A 22,897-nucleotide genomic window follows, 5' to 3' on the forward strand; every position below is an offset into this window, starting at 1 on the left:
ACTAAATAAATATATTTTTAAAGAGTTAGCTTGTTTAAATAGCCAGACACTATATTTGGTTGCCATATTTGTTAAGTCTCACTTAATTTCTAGCAAGCTTCTAGCCCCCGACTTCTTATATCATCTCCTAGTGAGTTCCACATTGTTGACTTGACTTACTGATTCTTCATGATTTGTCTTACTTGTTCTTTTCACCCCTGTATTTCTTGTAAATACATAGTTATATCTAGAGACTTGTTGGAGTCAAACTCAATTCTTTTTGTTGAGAATATGTCATAGTTTGTGCTGTTTGCTCCTTATTGCATTGCATCAAAGGCCCATACCATCTGGTTTCCCACATTTAGTGATGCTGAGGTAGATCAGGTGTCTCAGCCCACTTAGTACTCCCTTGACTCTTATTTTCAATCATTTTAACATCTATTGATGAAGATTGATTAGCTCCATAACTTCATTAGGGTTTTGCAACATGTTAATTTTCAAATTCTACCTTCCCGTTTGTACTTAAGATTCACAAAGAACCTTCCCTCATTAATAATTTGGTTACTTCAAAAGATTGTGCAAATGAAGTCTGATCCTTTCTCTTTTCTCACTTTTCCTGATAAAGAGTTGGTACCTCAGTATGTAAGGGTGACCAAAGAGGTGTTTTGCTTTTTAAATTTCATGATAAATGAATGCATTTTCATGCTACAGTTTTTATTCTGTTTGATAATCCAATTGCCCATCTTTTGTCAGTGGGAATCCCTTTAACCTGGTTCTTGTGTCCCCTTGACATGACTTTGTTTATATTGGATGTTTCCCTTGCTTTCTGTCACAAAGAGAAATATTCCTAATTCTTGTGAATTTCTTGTCCTGGAACTGGGAGCAGCAATTTCTCTTTATTGTCCTAGTACCAGTTAGGGGAAAATCATACCAAACTTTAAAACTTTTATAAGTCATTATATTATGTTAAAACTTTTATAAATATTTCCAGTATTAAAATCTTTTGCAGACAGATTTCTTTCTTAACTTCTGACAACTTTGTAAGATAGATTTTAAGAATCCCTCTGTCATAGAGCATCTTTATTTTATTGCTGTTGTTACATATTGCCAAACTGTCCCTGAAAAGATTATGCCAATTTGTGTTTATACCAGCAGTATTTATAAGTGAAGTTATCCTATACTCTTGTCAATTTGCTATTATCCTTAACAGAAAGCAATGGAAGGAAATTTTTTTAAATTTTTATTTGTCTTTAATTATTAGTGAGAATGAATTTTTAATTTTGGAATTCAGGGGCAATCTTTGAGTTAACTGCACTCTGTGGATCATGTACATTCTTCCTATGCATGCATGCAAGACTATCTATCAATCCAGGTACCACTCATCCATCTATCTCTTATCTATCTTTGTAAAGGAGTATGTCAAGGCTGTATATTGTCACTCTGCTTATTTAACCTATATGCAGAGTACATCATGAGAAACGCTGGGCTGGAAGAAGCACAAGCTGGAATCAAGATTGTCGGGAGAAATATCAGTCACCTCAGATATGCAGATGACACCAACCCTTATGGCAGAAAGTGAAGAGGAACTAAAAGCCTCTTGATGAAAGTGAAAGAGGAGAGTGAAAAAGTTGGCTTAAAGCTCAACATTCAGAAAACAAAGATCATGGCATCCAGTCCCATCACTTCATGGGAAATAGATGGGGAAACAGTGGAAATAGTGTCAGACTTTATTTTTTTGGGCTCCAAAATCACTGCAGATGGTGACTGCAGCCATGAAATTAAAAGATGCTTACTCCTTGGAAGAAAAGTTATGACCAACCTAGATAGTATATTCAAAAGCAGAGACATTACTTTGCCGACTAAGGTCTGTCTAGTCAAGGCTGTGGTTTTTCCAGTAGTCATGTATGGATGTGAGAGTTGGACTATGAAGAAGGCTGAGTGCCAAAGAATTGATGCTTTTGAACTGTGGTGTTGGAGAAGACTCTTGAGAGTCCTTTGGACTGCAAGGAGATCCAACCAGTCCATTCTGAAGGAGATCAGCCCTGGGATTTCTTTGGAAGGAATGATTATAAAGCTGAAACTCCAATACTTTGGCCACCTCATGGGAAGAATTGACTTATTGGAAAAGACTTTGATGCTGGGAGGAATTGGGGGCAGGAGGAGAAGGGGACGACAGAGGATGAGATGGCTGGATGGCATCACTGACTCAATGGACGTGGGTCTGAGTGAACTCTGGGAGTTGGTGTTGGACGGGGAGGCCTGGCGTGCTGTGATTCATGGGGTCGCAGAGAGTTGGACACGACTGAGCTACTGAACTGAACTGAACTGAAATCAGTCTTTATCCACTTCACATCGTTTGTCTTTATCAACTTATATATTGGTTCCTATGTTTCTGTACTTCATTCCCATTCTCCTGGTATTGCACGTAACTATTTTATTATATTTCATGTATAACTTTTGGCTCAAATATTTTCTCTCAAAATGTGTATTGTTTTGGGTATAGGTATTTTAATTTATGAGGTTTCCCTGGTAACTCAGAAGGTAAAGAATCTGCCTGCAAATGCAAGAGCCCTGGGTTCAATTATGTATATCATTCTTTTTCCTATTTTTTCCCATTAAATATTAATTCCTAGAATCTATCTTTGTTGCTATTTGTACAGCAAATAACCACTTTGCTCTAACCACTGCAAAATTCTTCATGGTGTGCCACATATTGCCCACTTCTTGTTCCCTGGTGGCTCAGATGGTAAAGTGTCCATCTGCAATGCAGGAGACCTGGGTCAGGAAGATTCTCTGGAGCAGGAAATGGCAACGCACTCTAGTACTTTTGCCTAGAGTATCCCATGGACCAAGAAGCTTGGTGCGGGCTACTGTCCATGGGGTCACAAATAGCTGGGCACGACTGAACAACTTCCCTTCCTTTATTTCCTATGATGGATTTCTAAGGATCCTTCAATTTCCCACCATCATAAATATTCCTATATGGATCTATGAAAATTTCCCTGGAATTTCTGAACATTGTGTACGCAGTAGTTAATCTGACTAAATAGGATCATAGGATTTATTTCTGTAAGCGGTATGATAATTTTTTCTATATATCCACATTTTCATCAACATTTAGTGTTCTAATTTTGCTGACTAAAATATGTATTATTTCATTAATTTAATTTGCATTTCTTCAAAATCAATGATTTTTGGCATCTTGTACTATGCTTGCTAAATTTATGTATGAATGTGTGCATTTTTAATTGCCTAATCATATCTATGGAGCTTTTAGGAAGATGATCATTATTTTCTCAATTATTCTCCAGCCCTATCACAATCAATGTTGGAGTGATTATTCATATATTCTCTTTTCCTGTTCTTTGATCTTTGCTTGAAAAACAGCAGTCACTTTATTAAGGTATTGCTAAGCCCTAATTTCCTAATTTCCACTTATTTTGCAACTCGCCTGGATTGTTTCTCCTTTATTTGAATATTTATTTCAAAAATATTTTCACTGTTTGAAATAAAGTGAAATGGCTTTATTAAAATAAAATAAAAATAAATGCTTTTTTTTGTTGTACATTTTTTGAGGGAATATATCTGGACTTTTTTTTTTTTTTTTTTTTACACTCAAATGATACTGTGCTGGATAGAAAATGGTAAGTTTAAAGTTATTATAGCATTTAAATATATTTCTCAATTGTGTTTTTGCATGCAGAAAAGTCTGATGTCAACCTTGTTGTTGTTTTATCTTTGTAAAAGATCTACTATTTCCATCTACAAACATTTAGAGTTGTATCATTGCCTTCATTAATGTTAAATTCACTGTATGTCTTCGCAGGATTTTTTTCTTATCTCTCACTCTCTGAGCCTTTTCAGTCCACAGCCTTTTATTTAATTTTTTGTAACTCTTTGTTTAGCTTCTTAATGCATTTTAAAGCTTATTTTACATTTTGATCTAGTATTTTCAATAAATTCAGTTGACATACTTTATCTAGTTTTTAAAAATTCCATTGAAATCCTGATGCTCCTTTTTTTGACCTGTGAACCCATTGTCACTTGGGAGATGAGCTACTCTGTTTAATAATGTGAGTTGAGAAAGGGTTGAAAACAGGCTTCCAAGTGTTCACTTGTCTCTTGAGCTTAGGAGGATGGTGGGGATGAACCCCGGCACAGAGAACCTCAGGTACAACGTAGACCAGTCTTGATCACTCCCATTTCCTCCTGTATATCATCTTTCTTCTGCCTCCTATAAAGCCTGCAGGAGAAACAGCATTAGGAAGATCCCTCCCTAGGTTGTAACTAACCAGTACTCGGGGATTGGACAGGGAGGGAAGTAGAAGCAAATGTTTGGGCACTGCTGCTTAATGGACACCTGCTTATACAGAACACACACCCCTGTGGGACTTTTGCTCCTTGGACCATCTGCACTGGCATCTAAAAGGCTGCCACTGATTTTTAAGGTGAAGACATAGGAAATGATGATCCCAAACACAGAGGAGAGGGCAAAGCAGTACTTACAAAATTATTCTAATGTATTCTCTCACTGGTCCTCCAACTGTCCTGTCGCAAGTTTTAGGCAACTACTACCGCTCAACACATCTTTAAAATCAGCTTTAGCATCTCTATGGAAAGGTTAGTTGCTGAAATACATTTTCCTTCTTACTTCTGTAGTTACTTCAGGGTTAATTTTATAGAGGGAGCCAGAAGTCCCATGTTAAGTTGCCATATGGACAGGAACCAGAAGTTCCTACTATGTTGAGTAAATATTTTTTTCACAAACTGATGTCCTATTTTACAAAGCATCTGTTCATTCTCTTGCCCACTTATTCTTTAGGGTCTTTGTTTTTTAAAATTGATTTTATGAGCTACTTATCTATTATGGATATCTTTATGTTCCCTGCAATTTTAATAGAAATGTTTTAAAGTAAATATTGAAATAAGGATATTTTCTTACTTTTTGGTTTTCTGTGTTGTTAATGAATAAAGCAAATTTTATACTCTCAGTGTAGATAGTTATATCTACCATGTCCATTGGAATGTCCCCCATTACTTTAAATCTTAGAAAGTTCTGGGGATCAGAGGAAATTAAGGGTAGGAAAAATTTAAATCACTTAGATATATAGGATATATATGCGTAGTGAACATCCTGATAAACATTTTTAAAAATCATGTCCATAAATGTAAAAGGCATATCCATCAGTAACTAGTAATATGGGGGAAAATGCTCAGAGAAAATTGAAACATATAAATTGCTGAAAATGTGTAGAAAAATCTTTTAAGACATCCTTTGGAATAAGGAAAACCCAGGATCCAGGAACCAGGATTCAATAATCTTGAGTTTCAAAGACGTTTGAAAATTTCTAAAGGATAAGCTTATATACTATTTAGCCTTTAAAAATATGTTAAATGATGATGATAAAATTATTGAAAAATGTACAGTTTTAACATTTTAAATCTAATAAAAACTTTATATATTAACCAATGATAATAATGTTAATAATAAAAGTAACAATAAATGAAATGACCAACTGTAAGAAAGTAAGACAGAATTAGTTGTTTGTTAAATTATTTTCTGTTTAGCTTTTAAGAAGGATTATATAATATCTAGAAAGAATATTCCCCACCCCCAATGATCTGACTTCACCAATGTAAAAACATGGTAGAATGATACCTAGGCGTTTCCTTTTTTTATTTTTAATTAAGTATAATTGATTTACAATGAAGTGTCAATTTCTGTTGTACAGTAAAGTGATTTAATTATACACATTATATACATTCTTTTTAAATATTTTTTTCCCATGATGATTTATCCTGGGATATTGAGTAGAGTTCCCTGTGCTATACAGTAGGAGTTGGTTGTTTATTCATTCTATGTATAATAATTTACATCTACCAACCCTAAACTCCCAGTTCACTCCTCCTTCTTCTCCCCCTTGACAACCACAAGTCTGCTGTCTGTGAATCTGTTTCTGTTTCGTAGATAGGTTCATTTGTTATATTTTAGATTCCACATATAAGCCCTTTTTTATGGTGTTTGTCTTTCTCTCTCTGACTTACTTCACTTAGTTTGATAATCTCTAGTTGTATCCATGTTGCTGTAAATGGCATTATTTCATTCTTTTCTTATGGCTGAGTAGTATGCCATTGTATATATGTACCACACATTCTTAATCCATTGATCTGTCAGTGGGCATTTAGATTGTTTCCTCATCTTGGCTATTGTGAATAATGCTGCAATAAATATTGGACTGTGGTTTTATTTTCAATATCCTGTTATCATTTATTCTTTCTATTTAAATGTCCTGCTAGAATGTTGCCATCATCTGTCCAACAGAGCTCGCCATTATGATTATGAGAGTGAGCCATACTGGATGCAAGTAAGCAAGGAAAAAGGACATGTCTCTCATTTTAAGAATATAATCTAGAAATTTCACAATTTACTTTCTTTTATATCTCAGCGATGGACCTTAGTCAAAGGTCTACTTTTGCTGAAAATTATAAAGGGGAATTTGGTCTTTATTCTGAACAAATGTGGAGCTAAGCTTAATATTGTGAGTGAAGCAGAGGATGGATATCAAAGGGACTATTAGTAGCCTCTGCACATTAATTCTTGGCCTTGGACAGCTTTTCTATTCCAATCCAAATTTGTATTATTGTGTTGTCTTAAATTCTTAACAATTACAGATTTGTAACCTGAATTTCTGGCAAGTTTCGAATAAACGTTTAGAAAAATTTAAAGTGATCAGACAGATTCTACTTCATGAACTCATCAAGATTGATCCACTGTCAATAAAACCTTTGAAATGTATGAATAGTGGGAAAAGAAGCATTGGATAGAAGGAGAAAAAGGCAATCTAATAAAATATACTAATTCCATCATGTATTTGACAAATGTATATTATTAAGTACATACTATATTTCAGTATTTATCTAGACACTGTCATTAAAATGGTAAGCCCAAGCCACTTTGGCCCCTGCCAGGAAGAAAGAGAGCAAGCAGTTACTCAGATCATCACACAATTAAGTGTGAAATTGGAGCTGAGGTAATCGTTGTGAAGAAAGTCAAATGGCATCAGGGGAACATATACTAGGGCTATTTACCCAGTGAAAGAAATCAAGGAAGTGATCGTTTAATGTGAGCTGAAAGATTCATTCTCTCTGGAAAGAGATCTAGTTCTCATAGAAGCAAGAGGTCTAAATGATCCCTTCTTCCTTCTTCCTCTTCTTTCCTCTTCCTTTCTCCCCCTCTCCTTTCTCCTTTTTCTCCTTCTTATCCCCTTTTCTCCCTCCATTTTCTTCTTCTTCCATCTTACCATTTTGCTTCTTTCCCTTCCCTCCTTTCTTCCTTGTTTCTTCCTTCTTTCCTTTCCAGAGATGAGGTTATACTCATCTCTGCTTATTTCGCTAACAGGGTTATGCCACTGTTCTGAAGATAACTTGGTTCCAAGCCCAGGTTTTGTACACAGCCATGTACAAGTTAATGTTCCGTAGAGATTTTTAAGAAACTAAGACAGGGATACCAGTATGTGATAGGGTGAAATTTACACATGATGAATCATTTGCCAAGAAGGTCTACTTTCTTTAATGTAGATGATTTTGACTTATGTTCTGGCTACTGTTACAGTAATAGAGAAAATGTTGATCTTGACCTTGCTGTTGGACAGCTCTGGGTCTCCTAAAATTTTAAACTTAGTCCTTCTTTGATAAATTCAATCCCTTTGGGTTAGTGATCAGTTTCCTGGCATCTCTGCACTCTTCCCTTTTTACATTTCTTCCTCTGCTTCTTGGCTGATATCTCCTCACTATCACTACCATCACCACCAAAGTCCTACCTCCTTCCATCATTCAAGACCAGGAGAAAGATTATACAACGTAATAGTGATGGGGAGTGTGGTTCACCGGCTCCAGTTGACTTCTGGTTGATGTGTAGCTCCTCTTGCCAGCTCTTTGGAAGTTGATTTATATCCTTGCTGCCTTTCCTTCTGACCTGTCTTTGGCTGCTGTAACCTGTAGTCTCCTTTCTCAACATAGGCAGTCCATGTAATTTATCCTACTGTGACTCCACCAGTATTTTTAGCCCCTGCCCTCAACCTTTCACTGGTGCTGCAGATTCCCCATGATCTTTCTTTTGTTTTCTGGTTTGGGAAGTTGATTCTGTACCATTCTGCTAGAAGATCACAATCTTGCATCTTTAGCTATCTTCTGAATTTACCAAGAAGACAAAAAGGAATTTCTGGATCCCCTAAATGTCAAACACAGACTGAATCAAAACAGAGAGCTATTTCAAGTCCATCCACCTGGACCCTCCCCTCAGTCATTTATATTCTTATCACTCAGACACAGTGTTCAACATGGCACCAAAAAAGCCTCAGGGCTCCTCTGAAAGGCATGTGGCTCTTGGAGGTTGTGATAAGGACTAACTCATTTATCTTGGAATTCTACCAAACTATTGGCATGTTTTTACAGTCACGCCTTCTCCCCAATCTCCCTGTTTGACTCTGGAGCTGCCTTGGAGGGTTGTTTAAAAAAGCCTTCCATCTTCCCCTCAGAATTCTCTTTCCATTCTCTCTTTCTGTCAGGCAAGGATGGTCCTAAGTCATTTCTTTTTGCTTCTCAAGATGGTATTTACCCTCTACTTACTTGTAGAAATAAGTACCAAAGTCATATCTATACTAATAGGCAAAGAGCTGCAGAGAAAACTGCAAGTTACAGACAGAAAAATACCAGCAGGGAATATTTTACAGTGTATCATCCTGCTGTAGAGCGGAGGGACAAATACTCCAGACAGAGGAACAATGCATTGAGAGTCCCTGAGGTGAGAAGGAGCAAGGCCAGTATGGTTAGAATGGAGGAGGGAACAACCAGGGTCCTAGGAGATGAGGCTGAAGGAAGTGCTGACCAGTTAATGAAGAGCCTCCTAGACCATGTGAAAGGGGTCTGTTGGAAATGTTTCTATCCAGGTAAGGAACCTGGCTGTGGTTTCTTCTGAATCTTCAAAAAGCACAAACAAGAAGCAGCAAAAAAAAAAAAAAAAAAAAAATCCTCCCTGTTCTGAATATCCTGTTTGCATTTTATTTTAGCCTAAGATCTGATAACTTTCATGCTTCTGTGAAGTAAGAATAGATGCTAAACCAGAATCCCATAGATGATCATCCCAGGATGATCATAAGGTGCTTTATGGGGTGGGGGTTGTTGTGTTAAAGATGTGTTACTTTTTTCTATTCTTATATGCTGTCATCATTACTAGTTGTGGCAAAGAGAAAGAGGAAGCAGATTCCAGGTCCAGATTGCACTAGGACGTTATAGGCATGCTGGTCATCTTGATGACAGTTTTAGAACCTGATTTTGGTCTCTGCAGACAGCAGAAAGGAGAACAGTGAAACCATAGGGAAACATGTCAAAGCAGTATGTACAGCCTGAGTTGTGGGCCTTTCCTTCAAGTCAATGTGTGCAAAAACTACACTGCCTGTTGTATTGTAGCTTACTGTTATTATCGAGCTAAGAGAGAGGACTGAGGCTTGGATAGACCTATTGTACAGGTAGGTTTGCATTACCTGTTGTTTATCTGTAAAAGATGAATATTGAAATTGTGAAGTACTTGCACTCTTTAGAATAACATACTAACTCAGCCTAAATTCAGCATTTGTTATTTTCAGTGTTAGAATCAGTTCAGTCACTCAGTCATGTCCAATTCTTTGTGACTCCATGGATGGCAGGACGCCAGGCTTCCCTGTCCATCACCAACTCCCAGAGCTTATTCAAACTCATGTCCATTGAGTCAGTGATGCCATCCAACCATCTCATCCTCTGTCGTCCCCTTCTCCTCCTGCCTTCAATCTCTCCTAGCATCAGGGTCTTTTCAAATGTTCTTCACATCAGGTGGCCAAAGATTTGGAGTTTCAGCTTTAGCATCAGTCCTTCCAATGAATATTCAGGACTGATTTCTTTTAGAGTGGACTGGTCGGATCTCCTTTCAGTCCAAGGGACTCTCAAGAGTCTTCTCCAACACAATTCAAGAGCATCCATTCTTTAGCACTCAGTTTTCTTCATGGTTCAACTTTTACATCCATCTGTGACTACTGGAAGAGCTTTGACTACACAGCTCTTTGTTGAAAAAGTAATGTCTCTGCTTTGTAATATGCTGTCTAGGTTGGTCATAACTTTCCTTCCAAGGAGTAAGCATCTTTTAATTTCATGGCTGCAATCACTATCTCCAGTGATTTTGGAGCCCCCCCCCAAAAAAAAAGTCTGACACTGTTTCCACTGTTTCCCCATCTATTTCCCATGAAATGATGGGACCAGATTCATGATCTTAGTTTTCTGAATGTTGAGCTTTAAGCCAACTTTTTCACTCTCCCCTTCCACTTTCATCAAGAGGCTATTTAGTTCCTCTTCACTTTCTGCCATAAGGGTTGGTGTCATCTGCATATCTGAGGTTATTGATATTTCTCCCGGCGATCTTGATTACAACTTGTGCTTCATCTAGCCCAGTATTTAGCATGATGTACTCTGCATAGAAGTTAAATAAGCTGGGAGACAATATACAACCTTGACATACTCCTTTCCCAATTTGGAACCAGTTTGTTGTTCCATGTCCAGTTCTAACTGTTGCTTCTTGACTGGCATACATATTTCTCAGGAGACAGGTTAGGTGGTCTGTTATTCCCATTTCTTTCAGAATTTTCAACGGTTTGTTGTGATCCACACAGTCAAAGGCTTTGGCATAGTCAATAACGCAGAAGTAGCTGCTTTTTTGGAACTCTCTCAGTTTTTCAGTGATCCAATGGATGTTGGCAATTTGATCTCTGGTTCCTCTGTCTTTTCTAAATCCAGGTTGAACATCTGGAGGTTCATGGTTCACCGACTATTTAAGTCTGGCTTGGAAAATTTTAAATTACTTGGCTAGCATGGGAGAAGCGTGTAATTGTGCGGTAGTTTGAGCATTCTTTGGCATTGCCTTTCTTTGGGATTGGAATGAAAACTGACCTTTTCAGTCCTGTGGCCACTGCTGAGTTTTCCAAATTTCCTGGCATATTGAATGCAGCACTTTCACAGAATCATCTTTTAGGATTTGAAAATAGCTCAGTTGGAATTCCATCACTCCCACTAGCTCTGCTAGTAGTGATGCTTCCTAAGGCCCACTTGACTTCACATTCCAGGATATCTGGCTCTAGGTGAGTGATTACACCATTGTGTTTATCTGGGTCATGAAGATCTTTTTTGTACAGTTATTCTGTGTATTCTTGGCACCTCTTGTTAATACCTTCTGCTTCTGTTAGCTCCATACCATTTGTGTCCTTTATTGTGCCCATCTTTGCATGAAAAGTTCCTTGATATCTCAAATTTTCTTAAAGAGATCTTTAGTCTTTCCCATTCTCTTGTTTTCCTTATTTCTTTGCATTGAGCACTGAGGAAGGCTTTCTTATCTTTCCTTGCTATTCTTTGGAACTCTGCATTCAAATGGGTATATCTTTCCTTTTCTCCTTTGCATTTTGGTTCTCTTTTTTTTCACAGCTATTTGACCCATGCCTCTGCTGGAGACTCCTGGACACTTATGGGCAAGTCTGAGTCAGTCTCTTGTGGGGTCACTACTCCTTTCTCCTGGGTCCTCGTGAGCATAAGGTTTTGTTTGTGCCCTCAAAGTGTCTGTTTCCCCAGTCCTGCGTAAGCTCTGGGGGCTCTATGGAGGGGTTAATTGTGACCTCCTCCAAGAGGGCTTATACCATACCCAGGTCTACTACCCCTCCAGAGCCCCTGCCCCTGCAAAGTCCACTGCTGATCCATGTCTCCACATGAGATGCTCAGACATTTCTGTCACAGTCTCTGTGGGGTCTCTGTGTCCTGGTGCACACAACGTTTGTTTGAGTCCTCTGAGCATCTCTGGCAGATATGGATTTTGATTCTAAATACAATTTCACCCCTCCTACTGTCTTGCTGTGGCTTCTCCTTTGCCCTTGGATGTGGGATATCTCCTCAAAGTCACTCCAGTGCCACACAGCCACCGCTCCATTGTTAGAATACACTTTATCTTTTTTTAGTGAGAAGAGATTTTGGGGATAAGTCTAATGAGATTTCTTGTCAACAGTTTTTATTTTTTTTCCGTAAGTGTTAAAAGGTGGTCAGTGTGTGTTTGGAGAACAGATTAAAATTGTCTGAAATTGTGAGAAGAGAAAGTAGTCCTGCATTGAATGAAGACAAATCAAAACTGAAAGAGAGAGAGAGAGAGAGAGAGAGAGAGAAAAAGAAAAGGTAAAAGGTCACACTTTCAAGTTTCAAATTCACTTTTTTTGAAAAGTAGTAACTTCCACAATTATGAGATGAGACAACTGTGATTTAATTTGAGCTTCAATACTAATGATCTTTACCGTCTTGAACAAATGATTTGATATGCTGGTGGCTCGAATTTCAGAAATTAAGAAGAGATTTGAATAGATGAAATGCTGTCTTATTTTTCCTCCTGTATCTTACTATACTGTAATGGTTAATTTTATGTGCCAAGTTGATAGGGCCAATGAGTGACCAGCCAGGTGTCCTTAGTGTGTCTGTGAGGGTATTTTTAGACAAGATTAATATTTAGCATTAGACTGAGTAAAGCAGATTCCCCACTCTGATGGATGGCATTGTTGTTTAGTTGCTAAACTGTGTTAGACTCTTTGTAGACCTGGAGACTCTAAGCCACCAGGCTTCTCTGTCAATGCAATTGGACAAGAATACTGGAGTGAGTTGCCATTTCCTTCTTCAGGGGTTCTCCCTAACCCAGGCATAAAACCAGCATCTACTGAATTGCTTCCCTGGGCTTCCCAGGTGGTGCTGGGGTAAAGAACCCACCTGCAAATTCAGGATACTCAGGGGACACAAGTGATGCAGGATTGATCCCTAGGTTGAGAAGATTCCCTGGAGGAGGAAATGGCAATCCACTCCAATATTCTTGCTTGGAAAATTCCACGGACAGTGGAGCCTGGCAGACTACATTCCATGGAGTCTCAAAAAGTCAGACAGGACTGAGCCACTGAACACTTTACTACTGAGCCAGATGGGAAGTCCAAGGCACTAATACTAATGTGGGTCGGTCTCATCTAATCACTTAATGGTCTGAGAAGAACAAAAAGACTGAATCTCAGGTGAATAAGAAGGAATTTCCCCCTGTCTGACTGTCTTGATTATTCCTGCCTTCTAACTCAGACTGAAATATTGGCTCTTTCTGGGTCTCAAGCCTGCAGACCTATAGATTTAGAAACTACGCGATCATCTCTCCTGAGTCTCAAGACTCCTGATTGCAGATCTTGGGACTTGAAAGCCTCTGTAATTGCTTGAGCCAATTCCATATATATATATATATATGTAACTGAACTCATTAGTCACTCAGTTGTGTCTGATTCTTTGTAACCCCATGGACTGAAGCATGTCAGGCTTTCTTCCCTGTGCATTGCCAAGCTTGCTGATGCTTGCTCAAATCATGTCCATTGAGCTGGTGATGCCATCCAACCATCTCATCCTCTGTCGTCCTCTTCTCCTCCCACTTACAATATTTCCCAGCACTAGGGTCTGTTCTAATAAGTTAGTCCTTCACATCAGGTGGGCAAAGTATTGGAGTTTCAGCTTCACCATCAGTCCTTCCAGTGAATATTCAGGACTGATTTCCTTTAGGATGGACTGGTTGGATCTCCCTGCGGTCCAAGGCACTCTCAAAAGTCTTCTCCAATATTCACAGTTCAAAAGCGTCAATTATTTGGTGCTCAGTCCAGCTCTCACATCCATAGATGACTGCTGGACAAAACCATAGCTTTGACCATATGGACCTTTGACAGCAAAGTAATGTCTCTGCTTTTTAATATGCTGTCAAGGTTTGTCATAGCTCTTCTTCCAAGAAGCAACCATTTTTTAATTTCATGACTGCAGTCAGCATCTGCAGTGATTTTGGAGCCCAAGAAAAGCATATCATGGTTTCCACTGTTCCCCATCTATCTGCCATGAAAAGATGGGACCACCATCATGAAGTGATGGGACTGTCATGACATATATCTATAGCTATATATATATCATGATATATATATGCGTTGTGATACACACACACAAACACACACATACACACACACATACATACATGTTCTATTTCTCTGAATAACTCTGAATAATACACATGCTGATGATTTTTTAGTGGCTATTTTGGAAAATGAAGGCAAACTCCTCACTGGCATCATGGGCCTGCTCTTAAAAAATCAGTTTTGCTTGCTTCTCAGAATGTTTACTTTTCATTCTTTGAGGAAAAAATGTTAAAGAAATGTATTGCTTGCTCATTGAGTTTTCATCTCTAATTCCCTTAGACTAATTCTGAACATAAATGCAATAAACACAATCAAGGGATAAGATTTTTCATAATTAACAAGTCTTTGGTATAAAATTAGAGATCAAATATTTTGTCTTCCCTTAATCTTCTGTCATTTTACTTATTTGCCATTCACTTTTACTGCCTTTAGGCTATTCCTGGTGGATACAGCCTCATCTCAGGAAGGAACCACTCATCTGGAATCTGGCCAGGTGCACAGCTTGGCTTCTAAAACCTCTTTCATCTTTCCAGGAAGCTGCCAACTCATGTCTTACTTTGCATTTCTGGAGAACATCAGTAGGAACGTGGGCCTGCTCATGTAGAAAATGTTGAGGAGCATATCATATACTTTGGTGCTAAAATTATAAGGAAACATATACCAGCACTTTATTTAGATTCAGTTTCTTATGGAAATCTTCCCAGATTTAAAATTCTGTACTGACAGCTTAACATCTAGTTGATAATTGAACATTTTTCTACAAATAAATAGATGGCATTATAAAAATATAACAATAGAGAATAAACCTCGTGTTTAATTTAGAGACTTAGCTGATGTTTCCTTCCAAAATCCTAAAATTAAAGGTTTTCATGTCTACCTTTATGTCTTAAACATCTCAAAAGTAAGAGAAAATAATGAGAATTTAATCATTGACATTTCATGAAAATCATCTCTCTTAGAGATATGGGGCAGACCAATATCAGCAAATTAAAAAAAAATGATTTGAGGGGATTATCCAGGTATTTTAAGCAAAATGTACATTTTTATTTATTACTTTAAGACCCTTCTAGTATTTATGTGCTACTCATTCCCTTGCTGTTTTTGAATTTTAGTAACTGATTTATATCTATGTGTTATTTTGTTAGTATAGACTTGAATAGAGAGGCAATTTCAGTACTAAATGAAGATATTTATAACATAATTGAAATATTGCTACAGCAGTCCTTATAACACACTGCTATTGCAAATGAATTTGCACACTTATTTAGAAATGTACTTCCCCAGGAAAATAGTATAGAAATCATTGTTAGCAAAAAACTAAAAAATAGAATTAGGATCATAATAAGTAAAAGTCTGAAATTATTATAAAGGTGAAAAATTTCAAGGCTAACCTCTGTTTTGCTGCAAAGATAGGTGAATTATAGACTTGTTCTTATAATTCAAATGTAAAAGCCTGAAGGTCTTTGGAAATGAACAACATCAGGAATTAACATGTATAGAATTAGATTGTAATAAGAGAAATGGAAAGGAAATTATTGTCATCAGTATAAAAATTGTCTTTATAGAATACTGTCATTTTTCTTAATTCATATTTTAGCCATAATTATTCTTGTATAAGATCACCTTTTTAACCCTTTAAAAAGTACCAAGTCTCTATGTAATATATATTTATTACATACACATATATGTCCTTTGTAAGGGGTTTAAAAGGTGATCTATATATCTATCCAGAAAAAAGTGGGGAGGAGGATGGGTGGAAGGGAGAAAGTTTGGAGAGACAGATGGAGAAAGTATCACAGAACCTGCAGTAAACATCCTCTTGTTGAGCTGAACTGTTTCAGAAAAGTCCTTCATGTAGACATGGGTTTCAGGTCAGAATAGGGCTATCATTCATTCTTTGTCAATTCAGTCATGATTATTTCTCCTCTTCGATGCCAATCAACTAAATTTCATTTCATTTTCAGATTATATCAGAAAATCAATATTGTTAGTAAATTAAGTCTGATAGAGTCTTAGATTAAGAATTAACTTTCACCAATGAACACATCATTGATTGTCAAATTTCTCCTGGCTGGTGCATAGGGAAGACATGAATTGCACTATGAAACTGTTAATGTGCTTTGCTGGTCTCGTTCATTCAATCAGCTCTTTTGTTCATTACACAATTAACAATACACTGCACTACTGCCAAGATTTTAATAATATTTTCCAACAATACAAAACAAATCAGGAAGTTAACTCTTTTTATTTTAATTTTTTTCACTGTATATCAGAAACAACTTAGCTTTAAGACACAAACCAAGGTGTCCTTTTCTGGGAAACCCCTTTTGTTGCCCTCGGCTGTTCTGTCATATCCTGTGTGCTTTCTTTTAACATAGCATATATTTAATTATAATGATAATGTTATTTTTCTACTTCTCCAACTAGATTTTCAACAAGTCAACATTTATTAGTCCTTTTTCTGAATATTCAGTATCTTGTATATAAATAGGGACTCACATATTTGCTGAATGAACAGATCACTGGGCAAATTTCTATACACTTTCATGTCTCTAAGTCTACTAGATTTCCTTCCTGTAATTCAGCAGGTAGAAAAAGGATGAGCTATTTTAGGTAAATTATACTGTATGGACAGACAGAGGATAGGTGAAGAGTATAATTGGCAGGGAGGCTTCCCTGGTGGCTCAGCAGTAAAGAATCCATCTGCAATGAGGGAGACACAGGAGATGGGGATTTGGTCCCTGGGTCAGGAAAATCCCCTGGAGAAGGGCATGGCAGCCCACTCCCGTATTTGTGCCTGAAGAATCCCATGGTCAGAGGAGCCTGGCAGGCTACAGTCCATAGGGTCGCAAGATTTGGGCATGACTGAAGAGACTGAACTCACACAGATGTGTGTTTTGGGAACAGCAAAGGGTTTAATAGGAGCAAAGTATTATCTGAACCGATAAAGGCTAGAGAACCACTGTTTGTTAACTGGACACAGCGCTCATATATTCTCTCTTTGGAAAAGACTCATCAGAACTTTTTCCTTTTCTTTCACCCCAGTCAGAATTTACTGCTTCTTTTTGCCATTATTTTGTGCTTAATCGCTCAGTCGTGTTGCTTTGCGACCCCATGGACAGTAGTTCGCTGTCCATGGGTTCTACAGGAAAGAATATTGGAGTGGGTTGCCATTTCCTCCTCCTGCCATTTCTTTGCAATGTGTCTATTTCCGTCCTACTACTTTAAATATTTTATTGCAAGTGTTTACTTGCCCATCTTGCTTTAGCTCTTGGCAGAATAGTGGAGAGAACTTGGAATTTGCAGTTTGACATATTTTGGTTGAAATATTGACTTTGCTACTTTACTGGGTAATTGATCATCAACAATCACTTAGTCTCCTTGAATCCTATCTAGTTTCTTGTAAGTAAAATATGGAAAATAGTACAAACTCCACAGCAGTGCCATGATCACATATATTAGGTGCATGACAGATATTGAATAAATTATATTTCCTTTTTTCTTTTACCTTCTCTGAAGACAAGAATCGTGTTTTATTAATGTGTTCCTAGCAGCTACATTCATTGACACTCAGATGTTTAACAGATGCTGTTGAATGAATAAAGTATGTGTTTATTTAAATGTCTAATATCTGTGTGTATAATGTGTTTAAGGATTCCCTGGGAGCTCAGCTGGTTAAGAATCCGCCTGCAATGCAGAAGATCCTGATTGGATTCCTGGGTGGGGGAAGTCAACTGAAGAAGGGAACGGATACCCAGTCCAGTATTCTTGGTCTTCTCTGGTGGCTCAGCTGGTAAAGAATCTGCCTGCAATGTGGGAGACCTGGGTTTGATCCCCGGATTGGGAAGATACCCTGGAGAAGGGAACGGCTACCCACTCCAGTATTCTGGCCTGGAGAATTCCATGGACTGTATGGTCCATGGGGTTGCAAAGAATTGGACATGACTGAGCGACTTTCACGTTCAATGTGTTTAAGAATAGATATTCAGGAACATTTTTGGAACATAAACAATTCCAAATTTAGTATTTCAGAATTTGTACTACTACAGTAGTTCCCATATCTATTACTCTACTGTCTTGGCCACATTTCAAATCATCCTGAATTCATATGTGGAAGATGGGAAGAACATTCTAGGCATTCCACTTGCTCAGGCGCTCCTATAGGGAAAGCTGGGGAAATAATCATACGAGGCTTAACACAGCTGCTACATAAATACAAATCATTTATCAGACTATCAAAGCTATAAGTTTTCCCTTCCCTGAGGAGGTGCACAGACAGTTAGATAAATTGAATTGGTGTTGTTTGTTACTGGACTATTATAAATCATCAAGTGAGTGTGTATTATTAGCTAGGTTGCTTTAATGTGACATCTTTGGATTCTCAAGCATAATTGCTGATTAAAGATTGCTTCCATGGAGGCTCAGTTTTGCCTCTTGGCAGCATGTCCATATGAGCATCTTATATCATTTCTATAAATATTAGCCATCAGCAAGGTTGGATAAAGTACTAGGCAAGGTCTAAGGATGACTCAGTCTCTTTCAACTTTTCATTTTACTGTGAGTATTTGAAGTTGGTTGAGCTTGCTTTTTCTCTCCTCTTCCTTATGCTTCTCTCCTCCTACTCTTTTCCTGCCCTTCCTCTCTTCTTCTTACCTCCCACTCTCCTCCCTTTTTTAATTGGCCGGCTAGTGACAGACTGCAAGACCGTGTGCCTATATGAAGGAGGTGTTGGAGGCAAATAAACTTTTCACCCTGGGAATCCCATTTTGGCTCATTTCTGCCTCTTGAGAAAGGTGACTTCTCTTGCTACTCATTTGGAAAGCCCAATGACTTTGAAAAGTATCTGTGCTTTCGTGAAAGAAAGTGGAGAAATGAGATAATGTGATTATGAGGGGATAAATCTTCTACTAAGTGATGTATCTGTCTTGCTAATTGAACTCTCAGTGTTCAGTTATTATGCGGGGCAGGTAGGGGAGGGCAGTGCTTCCCTGGTGGCTCAGACAGTAAAGAATCTGTGGGCTATGCAGAAGACCAAGGTTCAATCCCTGTTTTGGGAATTTCCCCTGGAGAAGGAAATGGTGACCCACTTCAGTATTCTTGCCTGGATAATTCCATGGACAGAGGACCCTGCCAGCTACAGTCCATGGGGTCACAAAGAGTTGGGCATGAATGAGCGACTAACTCTCTGCACTATACATAACATACATGAATTTTCTGTGTACACGTATATTAATAGGAGTAGGCTTTATTGCAAAAAAGTGTAAATTCCCAGCTGAGTTTTATCTTATGTCATTTGATGTTATTCTTAATTTTTTTCCAAATTAAACATAGAATGACTTTACTCACACAGGCAACTTTCTAACATTTACTTTCTCATGTTTGCTTTGTGTCAAACTCAATTTTGACATTAATAAGCAGAGATCACAGATCTCTCCTCATCCTTCAGGAAATCCCAGGATTTGTTTTTAGGTGCTGTTCAGTGTATGATACTCAACAGAGTCAAGGTACATTTCAAAAAACTATGCATTAAAATCTTAATTTTCATTAAATAATGAGAGTCTAAAAGTTGCGTTGAAGAATTTTTTTTCCCAGTATGGGTTAAAAAGATACTTCAGACTGACTTAATGCCTTGTATTTTACCAATGCCAGGCACATTTATAAGATTCATACAAGCATATTCAGATATTAAAATAATTTCTCTAGGTGTGCTGAAAAACTGATGTGTATTAAGGAATAGTCAAGTGCTTTAAGTGTTCATGTGTTTCAGGGATGAGGTATTTTTCTGGGCTTCTTGCCCTTCCTGTTTTGGAAGGCAGGCTTTCCCTCTGCTGAGCTTGTCAAAGCCGATAGGCTGGCACTCTGCCTCTGGCACTGAACTCAGTTCAGCGTTTTAGAGAAAAATGAAAAACATCAACATTCTGTGTTTACACTTTGCCAATTGTTATACATAAAAAAGTTCTCCTTTTGATGTTTTATATTTAAGCAGTGTATTTATAATGCCTTTTTCTTTTCACTAATCAACAAGTGTAATTGAAATGCAACTGACTATGCTATGTACTTAGGAATTCATCCCAATATATTTAATATAGTTCTAAATGTACTAATGTTATTATACCTTTTCCAAATAACACTAGGTTAAATTAAAGCATATTCTATAAAATGGATACTCCTTACCGTAGGGAAATTATATTCGATTTCTTTATATGTTTTCTTGTATTAGAAATAATGACATTGACCAAGGGGAAACAAATGATCTACCTAACAATATTGTATACAAATTAGAAATAAAATGGTCTTATCATTAACCCTATTAGTCTTATTTCATATACAGGGAAACTAGAGTTTATTGAAAATAAATACTTTTGCCAAGGACACATATATAGGCAAGAGAGAGGTGGGATTTGAACCCAAGTCTTTCTGATACCATAGCTGATGCTCCTAAATGCAACACACTATATTCTTTTTTATAAAATAAAAGCCCTCCGAACAGTGGAATTGTGCTTTTCACAGTTTCTATCTAAGCACCAAGCTGATGTTTTCAGATCTATAATATTTGGCACAATTCTCTTTAGTGAGCATTCTTTAAGTATCCAAATGGGAACAAAGACACTTGCTCAAAGTAACAATTCAACAGTAGTAAAACTGATGGTGAGTGCAGTAATACAAGAATGTTGAAAGCAGAGAGGAAGAAACGACACCATTTCCTGGGTAGTTGTGTTACTGATGATGATGGCAGAATGATTTGCCATTTTAGTTTCTTTTCTTTTAGTTTTATGTTCTCTTTTTTAAAAATACATTGTGCGCTATCCTTGATATCATATTAATGTGCAGAAACAATACCAATTGAACCAGAATCAAAATTCCTTCAGAGGCTTTGTGCTTAAGCAGTGCATTAATATCACCATTATCTTCCTTCATTGGTTGTCTTTTTGAACAATTATTTTATTTCCTAAATATTGGGCCCTCTCTGAACTCATTCAGCAACTTGGCTATTTTGGAAATGATATTAATGTTTAGATTAAAAAATCACATGGCCGATATAGACATATATTGTCTACAGATATGATTGGCTGTCAGCAGTTTCAAAAAGTTCACATGATTCTCTGCCACTGTCATTATCAGCCTATGCCTCTCTTTCCTTGAATCACCAGAGTATCATGGTCTCCTCATCTCCTTTGTAGATGGTTTCTAATCAAATTTCTGCAAAGATAATCATTGTTAGGCTTCCCATGTGGCTCAGGAGGAAAGAATCCAGCTGCCAATACTGGAATTCAGGTTTAATCCTAGAGTTGGGAAGATTCTCTGGAGAAGGAAAGGACAACCCTTTCCAGTATTCTTGCCTGGGAAATCCCATCAACAGAGGAGGCTGGTGGACTATAGTCCATGGGGTCGCAAAAGAGTCAATGACTTAGCAACTAAACAAGAACAATCAGATTTCTGCTCCCACTGCTGTTTTATACAGCCACATCAGAAGTCATCAGCGACTCCTACCTACCAATCACATCACATTTTCTCATCCTCCTCTTCTTTGATTGGTCTCTGCTCAACACAAGTCCTTTCTCAAAATGCTCTGTTCCTGGATTCCATAGCCTGGCCCTTCTTGGTTTCCCCTGTTTGTTCTCTGAAAGGCTCTCAGAATCTTTCATGAACTCCTCTTAACTTCTTTCCTTAATGATAAGACATTTTCACTTCTTCTTCCTTGAGAGTTTCATTCATGCCTGGGACTTGAGCTCTCATCTCTCTAAGGTTGACTTCCAATGTCATCTACTTTTCTAAGCTTTAAATCCCTTTATTAGACTTGACTCTTATATTTCTTAATACCTCTCAACTGACCTCAAACACTTTTTGAGGAACATGCCTATTTCCATGTTTTAAAAAGACCGTTTTTCCAAATTCAAACTTTTTATCATGGCTTTAAATCTTTCTCTTTCAACAACAATACCGGTTTCTTGTTCTGTCTGTAGACTTTATTCCATGAGACGCTATATCCATTAGTTAGGAATTTAGACTTTAGAACCAGAATGCCAAGTTTGAATCCTTGATCTTTCAATGAAATTCTGTTATTTTGGCAGTAAGTATTTCTTGTGATTATATTCCTTCTTCTGTAAAATGGAGTTGCTTTCCTGGTGGCTCAAATGGTAAAGCATCTGCCTGCAATGCAGGGGACCTGGGCTCGATCCCTGGGTCAGGAAGGAAATGGCAACCCACTCCAATATTCTTGCCTGGAGAATCCCATGGACAGAGGAGCCTGGTGGGCTAGTCCATGTGGTTGCAAATAGTCAGACATGACTGAGCAACTTCACCAGCTTCCTACTTTTCACTTTCTGTAAAATGGGATACTAATCAGGGAGTAGTGATAATGATTGAATGTGTTAGCATATGTAAAGTATTTCATGTAGTGCTCACTACAGACATCACTGTGTAACATGTTTGCTGTTCTTCTCATCATCACTATCATCAGCATCACCATCATCTCTAATCTTTTGTTTTCATATCTATCCTGTTTCAGGTTCTCGTAATATCTTGTTCAGTCCCAAGACAGATATCTTGAATTGTGTTTTTCCATCCTCAGTCTTTCCTTATTCTACTTCATTTCATAAGATATTTTAAAGTTACCATTCCAGAAGCAAAAGCAGATCGTTCTGGCCCCCAGTTGACAAATATTCAGTAGTTCTCCAGTTAATCATTTGTGTGATATCAGAAAATCACTAAACCTCTCTGGCTTTAGTTGTTTTTTCATCTCTACCATGAGAGTCAGGGCTGAATGCTCATAGCAAAAAGATTGATTCTGTAACTTTGATTCCCTATCGCCTGTTCTGTGCAACGTGTATCCTGAATCATGACATTCAAAGAATTTTCCTGCTTTGGTTCCAAACCGTAGCCCC

This window comes from Ovis aries, chromosome 4, assembly GCF_016772045.2.
Source record: "Ovis aries strain OAR_USU_Benz2616 breed Rambouillet chromosome 4, ARS-UI_Ramb_v3.0, whole genome shotgun sequence".
Taxonomy (NCBI): Eukaryota; Metazoa; Chordata; class Mammalia; order Artiodactyla; family Bovidae; genus Ovis; species Ovis aries.